A 17,173-nucleotide genomic window follows, 5' to 3' on the forward strand; every position below is an offset into this window, starting at 1 on the left:
AAAGAATAGAAGAAAGGTTTTCATCAGAAGGCTAGCAGGGAAAGGGATAGAACAAGAATTGGAATGATAACAAAATCTTGTGACTGATCAGACAGTCTGAGCCAGCTGGGCTGTGATTGGCCATTAATTAGAAACAACCCCATGCGACCAATCCCAGCTGCACCTGTTGCATTCCACAGCAGCAGATAACCATTGGTTACATTTTGTTCCTGAGGCCTCTCAGCTTCTCAGGAGGAAAAGTCCTAAGGAGAGGATTTTTCAGAAAATATCATGGCTACACTCTTGTCTTTTTCATGTCCTTGTAGAAAGTCTTATTCCATCTCTGAACCCCCTTCATGTATTGGAAGGCTGCAACTGGGTCTCCCCAAAGCCTTCTCTTCTCCAGATTCCTTCATAGCAGAGGTGCTGCAGCCCTCTGAGCATCATTGTGGCCTCCTCTGAGCAAATGGAACTCAAACATCAGGGGTAAGAGCTCCAAGAGGAACACAAAAAGCAGGCACAGGTCCCATTTCCCAGGGATTGCCATGATGACAGGCATGTCCAACACACCCAAGCTGCTAGGGAAAAAAAACAAAGCTTAAAAATGCTGCTACTTCTCTTTTTTTTTTTTCCCTTCTTTTTCAACAGGTTGACCTTAAAGGGCAACATGCTCCATACTCTGTCTGGTTTACAGGCAGATAAGAGCCACATCCTGGCTCTGGGTGGATGAAGGGGAAGATAAGTTGCTTTCATGGATGTGTCTGGGAAAGGGATAAATGATCTCCTTTATGGGCTCTTTGTTGCTCCTTGCTGGACCTGGGGCTGTTTTTATGGCAGAGCAAACAGGTCACAGAGGGAGATGCAGTCCATCACACAGGGCCATTGCTCTGTCACTGGGCTGCACACTCTGTGCCCACAGCAAATGGCAGGGGAAAATGGATGGGGATGGGAAGCACAGAAAAAGAGCAGCAGTGCCTTTCTGCTGCTTCTGATACTGGTGGTAGAAGGGCACAGTGAATAATTATGCTCAGAGAGCAGGAGCATCAATTACATAAGGAAATCTGCTGCCTCTGCAAACAGGTATCCTTCCTAAAAATCACATCTGCCTGGTTTTGCCTGGTTTTGCCATGTGCCAGTCCTTTTCTTCCTCCAGCTTTTGATTCTGTCAGTCAGAGGGGGCAAGAGGACAAAGCAGCAGGCTGCCAGCATACCTGGGTTCATCTCCTACCTACTTTGTTGGGAAGGATGAAAGTTTGACAAGAAAGTCTCACAGATATGTGTGCTTAGCAGAAAGATTTTTGAATGTAGAATCTGAAGAAGAATAAAAATGAAAGCAAGTTTTGATATAGAAGAAAAGAATTGCTGAGCCAGTCTCACTGGATAACCAAGGAGGCAAAGGGTGTGTTAGTTAGAAGGGGTTTTTATGGCTTAGAGCAAAGGATAAACCCACCCCAAACAAGAAGATGTTTTTACCAAGCACAAAGAGAGCACAGGCAAACAAGGCAGCAAATGGTGCAAGTAGAAAAAAGGTCTCAGAATTTTCCACTGCAAGAAAACTGAAAAACAACTTCTAGCTTAAACTGTAATGCACTAACTTTGAGTGATTGGAGAACAGTAACATGAATATGGTAATTACAGTAGTTATGACAGGCTGTAGATAACAGTTCAGGTATAGATTGGTTCTACTGCATGAAGATGCTCAGCAAAGAAAAGTCTATAATGCATTGTAACCAAAACCAAAGGGTCTGCAGGCCTGCCTGCAGCTGGAGCTGACAGCTGTGGGCACAGCTCTGTCACCCATGACCCAGGACTGCTGTAACATCAATATAATATAAAATCAATAAAATACAATAAACTGCATTTTGAAGAGCTTCCTGGAGTCCCACATCTCTCATTCAGGCTCTTACTCTACTTCTACCTCCTGTTTATTCCTGGCTGTGTCATTGTTTTCTTTTCCATCCTTCTTCTGTCCTCTCAAATATGAACAACATTTTAAGTCTCTAAAGCTCTCTGGGAGCAAGCTTTGCTTTTATTGTGCTTTCATATACAATGAAAACAGGCTCTCTCTCAGGCTGCTACACATTCCAGCCTTATGAGTTGTGTTAGACAAGAAATGCACAGTAAATAGCAAAGCCCAGGTCAGATGGCTCCCAGAGGGTTTTTTTTTCTCAGACTTGCTCAGTCTGAAACCTAAATCTCCTTTTCCCAGAGCTTCCCTTTCACCTCCTGTGTTCCTGGATGATGCAGAGGATCACTGGTTTCTGTAAGTCAGAGCTCAGCCACCTTTTCTCAACTCAGCAGTGACAGAAAAATTGTCAGCCTTGGACTCCTCTCTGTCTCTTCTAAGCCCACAAACCCATGGTGCTGAAGGATTACTGATCAGCATCAGCACATCCCAGGTGGGCTCTCCCACCTGGAGAAATGTAGGAGTGGCCTGAGCCAGCCCTTCACTTTGGCAATCCCCAAATTTTAAGATCACAAATATGAGTATTTAGTTACTGCAGATCAGATGATGGGTTAATGAAAAAGTTTTTACTCATTTATAACATCAGAGATTGTGACCCCACCCTTCCTTGTACTTTTTTTTAATGGCTTCCTCCGAGAATAAAGCATTCCTGAACACAGGTCCTCCCAGTAGCCCTGGGAAGGATGTGTCTCTATTAGAGCAGATGGTGATTCACCCCACTGAGGGCTTTTTGTCCTTTACAGGGTTCTTTCTGAGCCCTAAAAGTGCTTTTAACCAGCTCCTGACAAGATGTCAGCTGAGAGTGAGTAATTTATACCAATGGACTTGTGACTTGACCTCCACAACTGCTGAAAAAAGCACATTTGTAACAGCAACTGGCATAAAGTTGCTTGTTCTTTAAAATAAAAAACAAACCAAAAACCAGACCTGAAAAAATATTCTGACAGGTATTCCCAGGGACAAGACACTTGCATGTTCTGGGGAGGAAAAAGAGCTTTTAGTCTTAGCAGGACAAAGGTAAAGGGTTTACTTTCACTAAATTCAGATTCCTCCACCTGACCTGCTCATTTTTGCTGCCTGGATATTTAAAGGTGAGGAACAGACACCTGTAGGGCTTTGCTCACCCACACAAGCTTGGCTGTCTGGTGTAGAAGGAGAAGAATTGCATCCTGGAGTTGCCTGTTTTGCTCTGTGCTGGCAGCTTAGAGGATTGCCTTTTTGTCCAGGTGAAATCCCAAAAATCTGTTTAAGAGCAATATTGGGAGAAACAGATCAGTCACAGTTTGATCCTGGCTGGAGTTTTGGTAGGAGCCAGCTCCCAATGTCACACTCTAAGGCTTGGAAGGGACCTCAGGGGCTCTGTCTGATTCTTGTGCCATTATCAGCTTTAGATGTTCCTTATAAAATAGGAGCACTGCCAATGGGCTGAGCTTCCTGGAAAAGCAGCACCTGGAATTAGTGTGTTAAGTACAAAGGGAGCAAAGATTGGCATGCAATGCCACCACTTTATTTGAAGGTGATCTTGATGTTTATCAATGACCAGCAAGAGAAACACTCCCAGCACCAGAGAGAGAGAGAGAGAGAGGGTCTGACTTTAGTAGAATTATAGAATTAATAAGATTTAATAAAGCTCTGAGATCATCAAGTCCAAGTGTTAACCCAGCGCCACCAACAAAGGACAACACATCACCTGCTCAGAAGATAAGAAGGAGGGCCACTGGTGTGTTTTATCCAACGTTTTCTGAGGAATATTCTCACTGGAGCCAATGGGAGCTAAGGGCTGGTGTCCCTGGGAAGGGTTGGGAACATTTCTATGAGGTGTCTCTCTGGATTTCCCCAGGAACTCCTGGTTGGTTAGCCAAGCACAGACGTTCCTCAGCAGGAGATGCTGACAGCTTTGGAGAAATAGAATTTCCATTCACACAGCAATGGAAAAAGGCTTGAAAATGTGAAACTCCATGGGTCAGGGTGGAGGTCACTCAGGTCAGTCCAGGCAGGAGCACAAACACACCCTGAGGAGAGCAGTGTGCTGGTTTCAGAGGCTGCTGATATCTCTGCTGAGCTCCTTTGTACCTCTGTGAGCCACAGAGGGGGTTTAGCAGGGTTTCTATCCAAGCCACAAGTAATTTTATCTGCCAGCTAAAGTGGTTCTCAGGGACAGCAGCCTCCAGGAGGAGGAGGAAGATGTGGAATGCTGGCCATGACACCTGAGTCAGCACCATGCTGTGAGTAGGGGCGGAAGGAGCTGAGATATTCCAGCTGTGCCTGCTGCCCAAAGAGCTGCCCCAGGAAAAGTTGCCAAGGCAGGTTTAAAAATCTGTCCATCTGCACACAGGGGTTCAGCTCGTGTGTGTGTGTGTGTGTGTGTTGGTGTGTGTGCAGACCTCTCTGAATGACCCTAAGGTCTTCTCCACCCTGGGAACTGCTGAGCTAAGCCCTCCCAGTGGCCCCAGTCCTTGGAATATCCATACAGCTGCCAAGGAAAATCAATGGGAAGAGCTGAGTGGTGGAGCCAGGCTTCTGACTGAAAATGGTGTTTTGCCACTGGGACTTGAGGATGAAAAAAAGGCTTTAAGTATTGAATGTATTGTGACAAGAATTCTGCCTTCAGGAGGGGCTACTTTCTCAGAGCCTGAGTCCATTTCCTCTGGGTATTTGTCCTTGAAGGAGTCCCCCTGATCACAGAGACTGTCTGGGAGCTCTCAGGCACCTTCTGATCTGCTCTGTCCCACTGGAGGAGGAGCTGTGATCCAGAGGATGGAGTCTGGTCCCTATGCAGCAGGGATGGAATCCATTGTTTCCTCTGAAAGTGATGACTCTGCCTTTGGGTTGGCATTGGAACTGGAACTGTCCCTGACTTCAAAAGACCGAGAGGATCTCTTATCAAACATCTTCAAAAACTGTGAAAGGAAGACTGGGAAATGCCAGCCAGTTTCCTCTGTTTTTGTAGGAACTTGTTTATGTTTTCCAAGTTCTAGCTCTGAAAAATAAGTTGGCTTGAATTAATATGCAGCATGTTTGGTTTTTGCTGTTCGTGTGTATGTGCACTTTATTTGATTCCCAGAGGTTGCCCCTGCCTTGTTTTCTCAGAAAGGATTGGAATATTTCTTTTGCTGTTTTTCAACATTTCTCTGCGTGTCTGGTGCAAATTCTCATTTCTTTCTTTGCTGCAAATGCGTGCTTAATAATAAATAATTTTAAAAAAAGCAAACCCGCCCCTTCTATTTCCTATTTTGAAGAAAAGCTACAGAAATGACTCAGAATTGAGGGGAAAGCTGAGAATGGCTGTGATATCACAGGGCAGGGGATGGAGGAGGGGAGTTGTGTAGGGTCAATGTCTCTCTTGTGTTGTAAGGACTATTGTCATCCCACAACCCTTTGTATCATGTCAGCCTTCAGTCCTACATTTTGGAGATGAAAGAGAGGTCCCAGCCACAGAACTGAGTCCCACAACTCCCCCATGGAAGTCCTCAATCCAATTTCTTCCCATTTCAAACAGGCCCAGGGGATAGAGAAGGGAATCCTCCAAGGATATTCAGTGAATTTCATTCATAGAATCATGGAATGCTAAATTGGTTGGAGTTGGAAGGAAACTTCAAAGTTCATCTCATTCCACCTCCTGCCATTGGCAGGGACACCTTTCACTGGACCAGGGTGCTCCAAGCCCTGTCCAGTCTGACCTTGGACATTTCCAGGGATAGGACATCTACCACCTTTCTAAACAGCCTGTGCCAGTGTTTCTGCACTCTTACCATAAAAAAATTTCTTCTTTATGTGTAGATTGAATCTACACTCATTTAGTTTGAAACCATTTTTCTTTGTCCTATCACTACAGGTTCTCGTAAAAAATCTGTCCCCACCTCTGCAGGCAAACACTTCACCACAGCTTTCTAATTTTTAACTTCTAATTTTTCAAACTCACTACCTTCCCCTCTCAAAAGAAAAACCTCTCTAAATCTTTCAGATAGAGGATTCAGTCTTTTTGGTGAAAACCATGTTTTGTTGGTTTGTTTTTCCCACTTCTGGGGCTTTCACAAAACAAACAAGCAAACAAACAAACACACACACACGGAAAAGCCACTATAAGAAAACACTTCCCCCAAAAAAACAAACAAAAATTTGGCCATTTGAAAAAGCATCCACTCAAAACACTTGGTTTTTCTCCACAAAATTTTAGAAGGAATTTAAAATCCAATCCCTGACTTGTGCTGTCCTAAGCTCAAAGTACAAGAGGTTGGATGCCAACAGGAAACCTTCAGAGGTAAAGGTCACCCAGACCCCCCATGCAGGGAATCACATTTCAGGTAGGGGTAAGATTTATGTTACTCTGCAATCTTCCAAGGATTTAGTTAATGTCCTGCTCAGTTTGCTCTGTAGCTTACACAGTGCTCAGACTATCCATGGTTTTATATCCTACATTCCCACCCCATTTGCAAACTCTAAACTTAAATTGCACTTCTTGGGATTGGTGGTGAAGGAATTATTTAATGAAGGAATTATTGGTAGTGAAGGGATTGTTTAATTTCACTTCTGCAGGGCATGAGAATGGGATTTGCTCATGGACACCCCAGCACCAAGTCACACCAGTTAAACTCATGGAAACACAAGTGTAAGGGCTGCTTTATTTGCTTTCCTTCCAGTCATTTCAAGGATGCCTTTCTGATTTCCAGGAGAGCACGGAGACTTTCTGATACCTGGGAGTGAGCAATGCTGCTTCAATACATCATCTTTTTAACACATCAGCCTTCTGGCATGGTGAAGTGTGGGAGAAGGGCAAGTCCAGTAAGGGCTGCATGGAGAAAAATATGAGTGAGGGTAGATCCTGGGGTTCTGCTGAGGCACAAGGGTTTTGAGGAGCAAAGCTGAGGACAGAGGCTGAGAGAGGGAATTGCTGTCAAAATAGGGGACAGTGATGCATCTTCCCAAAAATGGTTTTGAGGGTACTCTCACAGCCAGGGAGCAAAACCATTCCAGCCCTCCAGGCTTCCAGTACTTAAAGGGGGTTGTATAAAAGAGGGAGAATGGGTTTTTACAGGGACAGAGAGTGATAGGAAGAGGGGGAACATTTTTAAACTAAAAGAGGAGAGATTTAGATGAGATACTAGGAAGGAATTCTTCCCTGTGAGGGTGGTGAGGCCCTGGCCCAGGGTGCCCAGAGAAGCTGTGGCTGCCCCTGGATCCCTGGCAGTGTCCAAGGCCAAGTTGGACAGGGCTTGGAGCAACCTGGGATAGTGGAAGGTGTCCTTGCCCATGGCAGGGGTGGCACTGGATGATCATCAGGTCCCTCCCAACCCAAGCCCCCCCAGGATTCCATGCCTATCTGTATTAGTTACCACTGAGCTGTGTAAATGAAGTCCCAGCTATCTTCCATCACCTCTCTGCACTAACCACAGCCACCCTGAGAACAACCTAGGGGATGCTTATCTTTGGAAAAATGTTCCTGCAGGACATGGGAGCGCTGTCACAAGATGGTTTGCAGCATCCTCTGGCCCGTGTCCTTTCTGCAGTGCAGAAATGAGCAGCCACCCTTCCGCAGCTTCTTGTTGAGGAACTGGATGCTCTTTTCCTTCATCTTTGTAGTTATACCTTCCTCCTCCAAGGCCTCAGCAAACAACAGGATCTCCTTGGCAAGGGAGCAAAGCAGAGTGGGAGAGAGGCAGCAGGGGCAGTTTCTGTTCCCTTGTCCAGCCAGGACCCCTCCCAGAGCACCATTTGGCAGCCTACCAGCTCCTGGGCTTTAAACACTTTTTTTTCCCCAGATTTTCCCCATCTCCCTTTAGTTTTTCCTCCTCTTTGAGAGGTGTGTTTGGCTTTGGTAGGACAGGCTAACCCTGTCTGTAACAGGAAAGGCAACAGAAGTGTGACTGCAAGGAGACCCCAGGGGAAAGGTCCAAGCAGGGCAAGCACATGTAATATCCCTGTTCAGATATTTTCCAGCTTCCAGTTATTTTCAGAAGTTTGTCTCGCTGGGAGCCCCCAAGGGATCTCTCTTTTCAATACTTGTCTTCTACAGCCTCACACCAGACGTCTCAATTGGAGACACAGCCTCTTAAGCATTCATATTTAATAACACTTATTTTTTAACTCCATTAAAACCTGCTGGGAGGTGGATTCCCTTCACCAAACAGGAGGGAAGTGGTTTTTTCAGGGCAGGCTCTGGGAGGGTGACTGCTAGGCAGAGATCTGAGCTGTGTTGACATGTGTATGTTACAGCTTCATCTTTAACCTCTGTCCTCATGGAGCCAGCTGGGAGATGAAGCTGGAATTAACCTTTCCCCACTGAAGGACGCCCACAGCTCTCTGCTTACTGGAAAGTTTTGTCTTTTCCCTTTTTTAATTATAGTGATTCTGTGCAGCTGTCGGCATCTTCCTGCTCCTCCTGTTAACACGAGATTGGTAAGGAGGGTCTCAGCTCAGGAAGGCAGCTGGTTTTTGTCATTCCTCCACTTAATTAGGATGTAAGCTTCTTCTACAATCAGAAATCACTTTGGGCTTCTCGTTGAGAACTCATCTAGGTTGGAGTTCCGCAAGGGAAAGCGATGCTCAGGCCCTGCCCACAATCAGGGTTTGCATGGTACAGCCAGCTAATATTTGTTGGATCTGGTAGCAGTTTGCTACACACAGAGATGTGTTTTTGACAGTTTTTCTACACTCCCAGAGCTGGCTGCCACCTCATCTTTGGCATTTACCAAACTTGGAGGGAGGACCCAAACCCAGAGCTGGCCACCCTCATAGATGTGATCAACAGCTGAGCAGGAACCAGGAGCAATGGGCAGTGAGAACAAATAAATAAATGAAACAAATAAAGCTATGAGATGAAATTATTTCTCCATTTTAAATTTATGTAAACTCTTCTTATTCTCTTCTGCCTCAGTGACTGGGCTGCTGCAGCTCTCCAGAGCTTAGGGCCCTGTTTGTATGAGAGCACCAACAAGGAAAATCATCCCTCCAAGGCTGCTAATTTGCAGCTAATTGGAAAATACCCACTGCAGAGGCAATATTTTAGATTGAAAATGTACCCTGACCTCATGAAAAATTCACCTGGTGTTGCTTATTGGGGCAAACAGAGGCAGAACTGCTCCACTCCACCAGATAGTTAAAGGTCAGGAACTTCAGATCATGTATCCTGAGAGCTGGGAAAAGCAGAAATGAGGTAACAATCTCATGTTTTCAGCAAATTTTATTGTGCTTTGTTCATGTTTATTGTTCATCCTCAGCCACTGACACTGCTGTATGAGATTCTTGGGCTTTGTCTGTAAAGAACTGAGAATTTCTAGGGAAAAAAAAATTGAAGCATTGTATTATCAACAATGTTAAATGTAACATTAGATTCTAAGCATTAGATTCTAAATCCCACTGAAGTCCAAGTTTTCCTTATTTCATATGCTGGCTATTCTGAGCAGAAAACACTGGTGAATTTTCAACATTCAATTGTTTCAGAAATATCTGGATTTTTCCCTGTTGTAGCATAACTGTGGAAAAGGAGCTTCACTGAGCAGCTTTTCACCACAAAGACCCAGGAAGGAAGGTGAGAGGTCCCTGTACACCTCTCAACTCACCAGTGCTCCATCTCTGTTGGTGGAAAAAGCTTTGCTGGGAAGGGAAGCACATTTCCCTAGGGAGCAACCTCAAAGGATGATTAGATAATGCCCAATGATGGGCAGGCAAGCTCAGGGTCATGGTTTGGGGAGGTCCTCAGTGTGGACCCAGGCTGCAAACACCCTGATGGCAGAGAGTCACTCCAGTGACAACATTCCCCAGGGAACAATGTGGAATGTCAAGCTCAGGACCTCTGTCATGGTCTCCTAGATGCAGAAGTTTGGACTTGTGAGGCTTGAAGACTGTCCCTGCAAAGGCAATTAATGTGGATTTTTCCTTGCAGGCCGTTTTGCAGAAATGTGCTCCCACACACTTCAGGGCGCTCCAGGTCATGGAATTGTAGAGTCATGGAATGGTTTGGGTTACAAGGGACCCTTAAAGGTCACTTAGTCCAACCTCCTGCAATGAGAAGGGACATCTTCCACTGCATCAGGTTGTTCAGAGCCCTGTTTGACCTGTCAGGATAATCATATCAATGAAATCAATATAATAATCGATAACTGAGCTGAATAATCAGGGACTTCTTGGATGGGTGTCAGATGCCACCTCTGGGACAGCTTCTGCCTCCGCTTTGCTCAGCAGAAGTTCAAGGCCTCCTTCCTCTCCAGATCCCCAGACAAACTTCCCAAACTGCCAAAAGCAAGGACCAAATGTCTTGGCTTCTAGAGGAGAACTGTGGAAATGGTTCACATCATTTAATAGATGACAGGAAGGTCTCTGTCACTGTGCAATGGAGATAATGTGCCATGGAGCCAGGGCAGGACAGATCCAGAGGTTTCCTTCTCTGCAGGCACCTTTATCAGGGCTGATATAAGCATGAATATCCCCAGAGGATGGTTTGGAAGCTGGCACCATCCCTTTAGCACTTGCTCAAGAGGATATAACCACAAACTCCTCCAGATCTCCCTTTTTTAATGCAGTTTTCAAAAGCTCTCCTCCTCATCGCCCAGCCTGACGGGGTTAAACACCTCGGAGGAGGCTGGAATGTTTCTAATCCCACTGATTTATTAAAATTGTCTAAAGATAGCCAGCTGCAACAGATAAAACTGCTGCCCTCTGCACTTCAGAAAGGCCCTCCCTGAGCCAGCTCTGCATGGAAAACATTGGCAGTGTGTGGGTGACCTCTGGAACGTGGTGGTACCTGTGCTGCCCAAATCCATCCCTGGCCAGATTTCCAGCTGGGCTGCCTTCTGCCAGCTCTGGCATCTTCCTTGCTCAGAGGATTTGTGGACAGAGGTATTGTGGTGGCAGTGGAGGTGGGCACCAAGCTGCTCCCAAAAGGATTTCAACATGTAGGAGCAAGAGTAGAAACAACAACAAAAAAGTTCATGGCAAAGTGAGACAGAGGGATTTTTATTTATCCCTGAAGGGGAAATGTTGGGAATTTGCGCACACTCCTTTGGGGTCTCTACCTGATGGTCTGGAAGACAAAAAGGGCGTTCACCAATGTTTTACTGCCCCTCAAATCCCTGCCATGATAAGATCTTAGTGGTGCTTTGCTCTTCCCCTCCCAGCTGCACTCCCTGGACCACCAAAAGAGCTCTGGTCAATGCAGTACTGCAAAACCTCACCTTTCAACATCAGTGCTTGAGGCTGGGGAAAGAGGCAAAAAAGGCATCCAGACTTCTACCCTGCACATTTTTCTGCCTGTAATAAATGGTTGCACAAGGCAGAGTTCAGAGATCTCTGCACTCCAGGCCAAAGCAGGGCTGTGCAGGACGTGACAGCTTTGATTTGTGCCTGTCCAGAGCCCACCAGAGACAAAAGGCAGTGTCAGGAGTAATGGGATGAGCGTGGCAGGCAGGCCCAGCAGTGCTCTTATCAGCTGGGGGAGGCAGAGCAGATCCCAGGGGCAGAGCAGACCAGGTACCAGGAACCAGATCTTAAGGTTGCATTCCTCACATACGTGGGATTGCCTGCGATCCCCCCTCAGTTTTCTCTGCAAATTGAAAATCTAAAACCTGCAAGGGGAAAAACAACAACAAAAAAAAGTCTTAGTGAATAAAAGGTAATTAATTTTCTGCACTGTATTAATCTATAAAGTAATACAGCACGAAGAAATCCTTAGCCCAACTTAGAGGGAGTGTATTGTTGAAACCCCAGGAGAAGAAATGTTTAATTTAATTTCACAGGTAGCTATTTTGCAAAGCCTCTGAGGGAGGAAACTGCCAATACCACCACTCCAAGAATTTGACACGATATAATTTACGTTGCCTTTGTACTGAGAGACCTCAGAATGTTGCACACACATGTGGGCACCCCCACACGCCCACAGAGAACCCCTCCCGTGCACTTCCAATGCAACAACACAAAAGGAAGCGGGGGGAAAAATGGAAAAGAGCAGTGGAGTTTGCCAAAGTCTCAACACAAGCCTGTGCTGAGCCAAGAGAGGGATTTCTGGTATCCCATGACCCTGTGCTGGCTCTTCCCTTGGGATCACATTGCTCTCCTGCCTGCCTTTACTTTTGCAAGGATTAGGACACAAATAATTTCTAAAAATGATGTTTTATAGAATCACAGGATGTCCTGAGCTGGAAGGGACCTCCAAACATCATCAGTGCAGCTCCCGGCCCTGCACAGACACCCCAACAACCCCACCCCGTGCATCCCTGGGAACATTTTCCAAATGCTCCTGGAGCTTTCACAGCCTTGGGAAAGTGGCCATTCCCTGGAGAGCCACCATCCTCTGGGAGAAGAACCTTTCCTGGTATCCACCCTAAACCCCCCCAGCCCAGCTCTGTGCCATTTTTGGCCACTCTTGGTGGCCTGTCAGAATGGCACAACCATGCCAAGGCTGCACAGCCTGTGCCCGGTGCTGCTGCCAGCAGAAGTCACTGCTCTGCAGGGTAAGAGAGGGCACCTCCACACACCATTCACTCTCATTTCACTCTCCCATCCATTCCAAACCTGAGGGAGTTTGCTGTGAACAGTTATAAGTTTTCAGTTTGCACGGACAGAAAGCACTAATAATGTCACAGGCAGCCTAAAACTTTAATCCAAGCCCCAAGGGCTGTGATGGTTCAGTGCCTTCTGGCAGAAATTTTATTTCATTAACTCCTCTGGGGCTTGATTTACCCTTATCTTAAAATGGGAAGAGCCTTTTTCCCATGTTATTCCCATCAGGCAATGATCAGACCTGCCAAAAGATGGGACATGTGGTGCTTGGGGACATGTTTTAGTGGTGACTTGGCAGTGCTGTGTTAATGGCTGGACTCAGGGATCTTGGAGGTCTTTTCCAACGAAATGATTCTATGATTCTGTGATCTCTCACAGAATCTCTCCCACCACGTGGGGTGGTGGAACTTCAGAGTTGGTTTCCTCGATCTCTCACACGTGGGGCGGTGAAATTTCAGAGTTGGTTTCCTCCTTCTCTCCTGCTGTAGCTGCTTGTCTTTTCCTCCACAATCCCCACCAGCCAGACCCAGCTGGGGTGAGCTCTGACTTCCAGCCTGTTTTCAAGTGGACCTCATGGAATCATGGAACTGTTTGGGTTGGAAAGAATCTAAAGATCATCCAGCTCCAACCATGGGCAGGGACACCTCCTTCTATCCCAGGTTGCTCCAAGCCCCATCCAGCCTGGCCTTGGACACTTCCAGGGATGGGACAGCCACAGCTTCTCTGGGCAACCTGTGCCAGTGCCTCCCCACCCTCACAGTGAAGAATCTCTTCCTAACATCTAAATTTCTCCTCATTTAGTTTAAAATTGTTTCCCCCTCATGCTGTCACTATCTGCTCTGTAAAAGTCCCTCTCCACCTCTTTCATAAACTCCTTTCAAGTACTGGAAGTCCACAATAAAATCTCCCTCGACCCTTTTCTCCTCTGGGCTGAACAACCCCAACTTCCTCACTCTGTCTCCTCAGCAGAGGTGCTCCAGCCCTGGAATCATCCTGGTGACCTCCTCTGGACCTGCTCTGACAGATCTGACTGAGAAGGGGTGATACTAAAGCACCCCATGATATGCCAGGCTCAGGAAAAGGCACAGGAAAGCCTCAGGAAAGGACACATTTTTTAGGCCCAAGCTGATCCTGCAGCCTGGGGTCTGCAGAGCAGACACTGCCCTCCCACTACAGCCCCATGATGGGATTTTCATGAAGTTTTCACAGGAGTTTCTTGCCAAGGTCCGTGCTCTGTCAGGGTGGGACAGCACAGCCCACATCAGTCCCTCTGCTGGAGAAAGGACTGAAGGGACTGGGGGTTATGTCCCAGGGGCATCCACTTAGATCCTCTAATCCCTTTCCATTCCACAGCTGTCCCATGGCACTTTGCCACCCGTGAGCTCGTTGAGTGTGAAAGTCTCTTGCTTCACAGCTAGCTTTGCAAAATCTGCTCTGTCCCTGCTCCAAGATAAACAGAGAAACCCAAGCAGCCTGTGAGAGCAGTCTCCTGATGGGAGAGTCCTGAGAGGGCAGATAAGAAAATAAAAGGAGCAAGAAATGTGTAAGTCCTGGCCAAATTATGACTAAGGCCAAGATAGGATAACGGCTTTCGGTTCTTTGAAGAGCGTAAACACCGCGATGGGAGAGCAGATACGGTGAGGTGGAGGAGGCTGAGCAGAGAAAAACATTTGCTCTGGGCTAGGAAATGATTTGAGGCCATGAAGAGGCTCAGAGGGAGGACAAGGAGCCCTGTGGCTGTTGTCCATCCCACATGGACAAGCCCAGGTGTGGGGAGCACTGCTGGATGGCGTGGCAGTGCCACACTGTGCGCTGCCAAGCTAGAAATTGGCAAACTTTGCTGGATTTCTCCAAAACTAAAACTGCCGGCAACGAGGACCCTGCAAGTCCTTAGCAACCCAAAGGCCACCTTTAATCTGATACCCAGACCCTGGGGAAATGACTTCCTTTTCTCATTGAAAATGGCCACTTGCCCAGGCCTACAGGGCGCTGCCAAGGTAGAAATTGGCAAACTTTGCTGGATTTCTCCAAAACTAAAACTGCCAGCAACAAGGACCCTGCAAGTCCTTAGAGCCCCAAAGGCCACCTCTGTGCTGATACCCAGACCTGAGGACATGACTTATTTGTCCCATGGAAAATGGGCTCCATTTGCAGCCACTCACCCTGGCAGACAGTGGGGTGCCAAGCTAGAAATTTGCAAACTTTGCTGGATTTCTCCAAAACTAAAGCTGCCAGCAACGAGGACCCTGCAAGTTTTTAGAACCCCAAAGGCCACCTCTGTGCTGATACCCAGACCTGAGGACATGACTTCTTTGTCCCATGGAAAATGGCCTCCATTTGCCCTGGTTGACAGGGCGGTGCCAAGCTAGAAATTGGCAAATTTTATTTCTCCAAAACTAAAGCTGCCAGCAACTAGGACTCTGCAAGCCCTTAGCGCCCCCAAAGCCCCCTTTAATCTGATACCCAGACCCTGGGGAAATGACTTCTTTTTCCCATGGAAAATGGGCTCCATTTGTGGCCACTCACCCTGGTAGACAGTGGGGTGCCAAGCTAGAAATTGGCAAACTTTTTTGGATTTCTCCAAAACTAAAGCTGCCAGCAAACTAAGACCCTGCCAGCCCTTAGAGCCCCCAAAGCCCCCTTTGACCCTGGGGAAATGACTTCTTTTTCCCATGGAAAATGGCCTCTGTATGCAGCCACTCACCCTGGCAGACCGTGTGGTGCCAAGCTAGAAATTGGCAAACTTTGCTGGAATCAGATGGGGGAAGGCTGGGAAAGGAGGGAGTTGTTCCTGTGGTTCCTGGCAGCAGGGCTGGGTTTGCTCATTCCAGCCAGGGAACTCCATGTCCAGGGCTGCATCACACCTGGCAGCAGGTCCAGGGAGGGGAATTTCCCCCTCTGCTCTGCTCAGGTGGGACCCCACCTGCAGAGCTGCCTCCAGCCCTGGGGTTCCCAACATCAGAAGGATGTGGGGGTGTTGGAGTGAGACCAAAGGAGGCCACAAAGATGCTCCCAGGGCTGGAACCAGGCTGGAAGAGCTGGGGGTCTTCACCTGGAGAAGAGAAGGCTCCAGGAAAACCCAAGAGTCCCTTCCAGGGCTAAAGGGGCCCTCTAAGAGAGGAGAAACAGACCTTTTAGCAGGGCTGTACTGATTAGAAAAGGAGCAATGGTTTCAAATTAAAAGAGGTTCCATTTATATAAAAATGAGAATTTTTCTACAATGAGAATGGTAAAACACTGGCACACATTGCCCAGATAGGTGGTGGATGCCCCATAACTGGAAGATTTGTGGGCAGATTGGGCAGGGCTTGGACCAACATGGTCTAGTGGAAGATGTCCCTGCCCAATACAGCAGGTTGGACTAGAGGGGCTTTGGAAGGTCCCTTCCAACCCAAACTGCTCCATAATTCTCTGATTTAACTTAACGGGGCACAGCTTGCAGCTTTCCTGCCACATCTGGGACACAGACTGTGCCATGGGGCTGGGAGATGGAGTGGTGTAAAACCCCTTCTACAAATTAAATACATCTACCTTTAAAAGAACCTGGCCCCAGATGCCTGAGATCCCTGAATGCCCAGGGTGTAACCCGTGCAGCCAGCCCTGGCAGAGCACCAGCCCCTGCAAAACAGTGATTATGTTGCAAAATAATCCCCAAACTTTAATCAGTTCTTAATTAAGAGGTGCCTCAGAACTGAAAGAGCACATAGCATTTAAATCTCTTGGTGCATTGCACCAAGAAATCATCCTCCTGCCTGCAATCCCTGGATTGCACAGCTTTCCAAGGGGGCAGATGAGTGAGTATTTCTCAAGCAGTTCTGAGGCCAACGTGACAGCACATTTAAATAACATTTACATAGGGCTGCTGAGAGATCTACTTTTTGCTTTTCAGCCTACCAAATCAAATAAAGTGAACTTGACACAGAAAAGAAAAAAAAAAAACCCTCCAGGATTTCCAAGCTCTGTAGAAAATCACCAGGAGCATTTTGGGAAACCTGGCTTCAGAGCCAAATCTGCAGCCTAAGCTCAGGCATCTGGGAGCAGTTTCACTGGTGGGATACTGAGGGTGAAAATTGTTTCAGTGAGAAAGTCAGTGTAATACCAGAGGAAATGAGAGAATTGGTGTTTCTAAGCCTTTCAATTTGATCACATGTGTGTTTTGGATGTAAAGCCCCAGCTGCTGCAGTAATGGTGTGTCTTGGGGTTCCTAGAATTGCACTGCAGTTGTAGCACACTCAACTGCAGAGAAAAATGGCAAAATAGGGCAGCTTCCCCATCAGAAGGCAAATAAGTGTCTTGGGCAGGGTTTCAGCAGTGTCTTTAAAACAGGCAGTGACAAAACCTGAACGGGGGAAGAGGAGATGCTGCCCTTGAGCAGCACACAGGGATCAGCACTGAGAAACCAAAGGGTCAGCTCTAACCTTGGACAGAAGTTTTAGCATCACCCATCAGTCTGGGCATAAATATTTGCTTTCCACCTGCCCAGCTTCTTTAATTTAGGGGGAAAATTATCCATGGTGGGAGGAGAGAGGATGGAGAACTCTGAGGTGTTCTGGAAGTGGGACCTTCGCTGTGCAAAGCCCACCTTCACCTGAGGGCTCTGCAGGAACACAGAGTGAAGCTGTCAGCACCCTTTCATAAGGCTTGCAGAGAGAGCTGGAGGCAAAACTCATTGAAACAGAAGATTTTGGGAGACCACAGTGGGACAAAGCATGTGGAACAAGGCACCTGAGAAAG

Source organism: Molothrus aeneus, chromosome 5, assembly GCF_037042795.1.
Source record: "Molothrus aeneus isolate 106 chromosome 5, BPBGC_Maene_1.0, whole genome shotgun sequence".
In the NCBI taxonomy this organism is placed as follows: Eukaryota; Metazoa; Chordata; class Aves; order Passeriformes; family Icteridae; genus Molothrus; species Molothrus aeneus.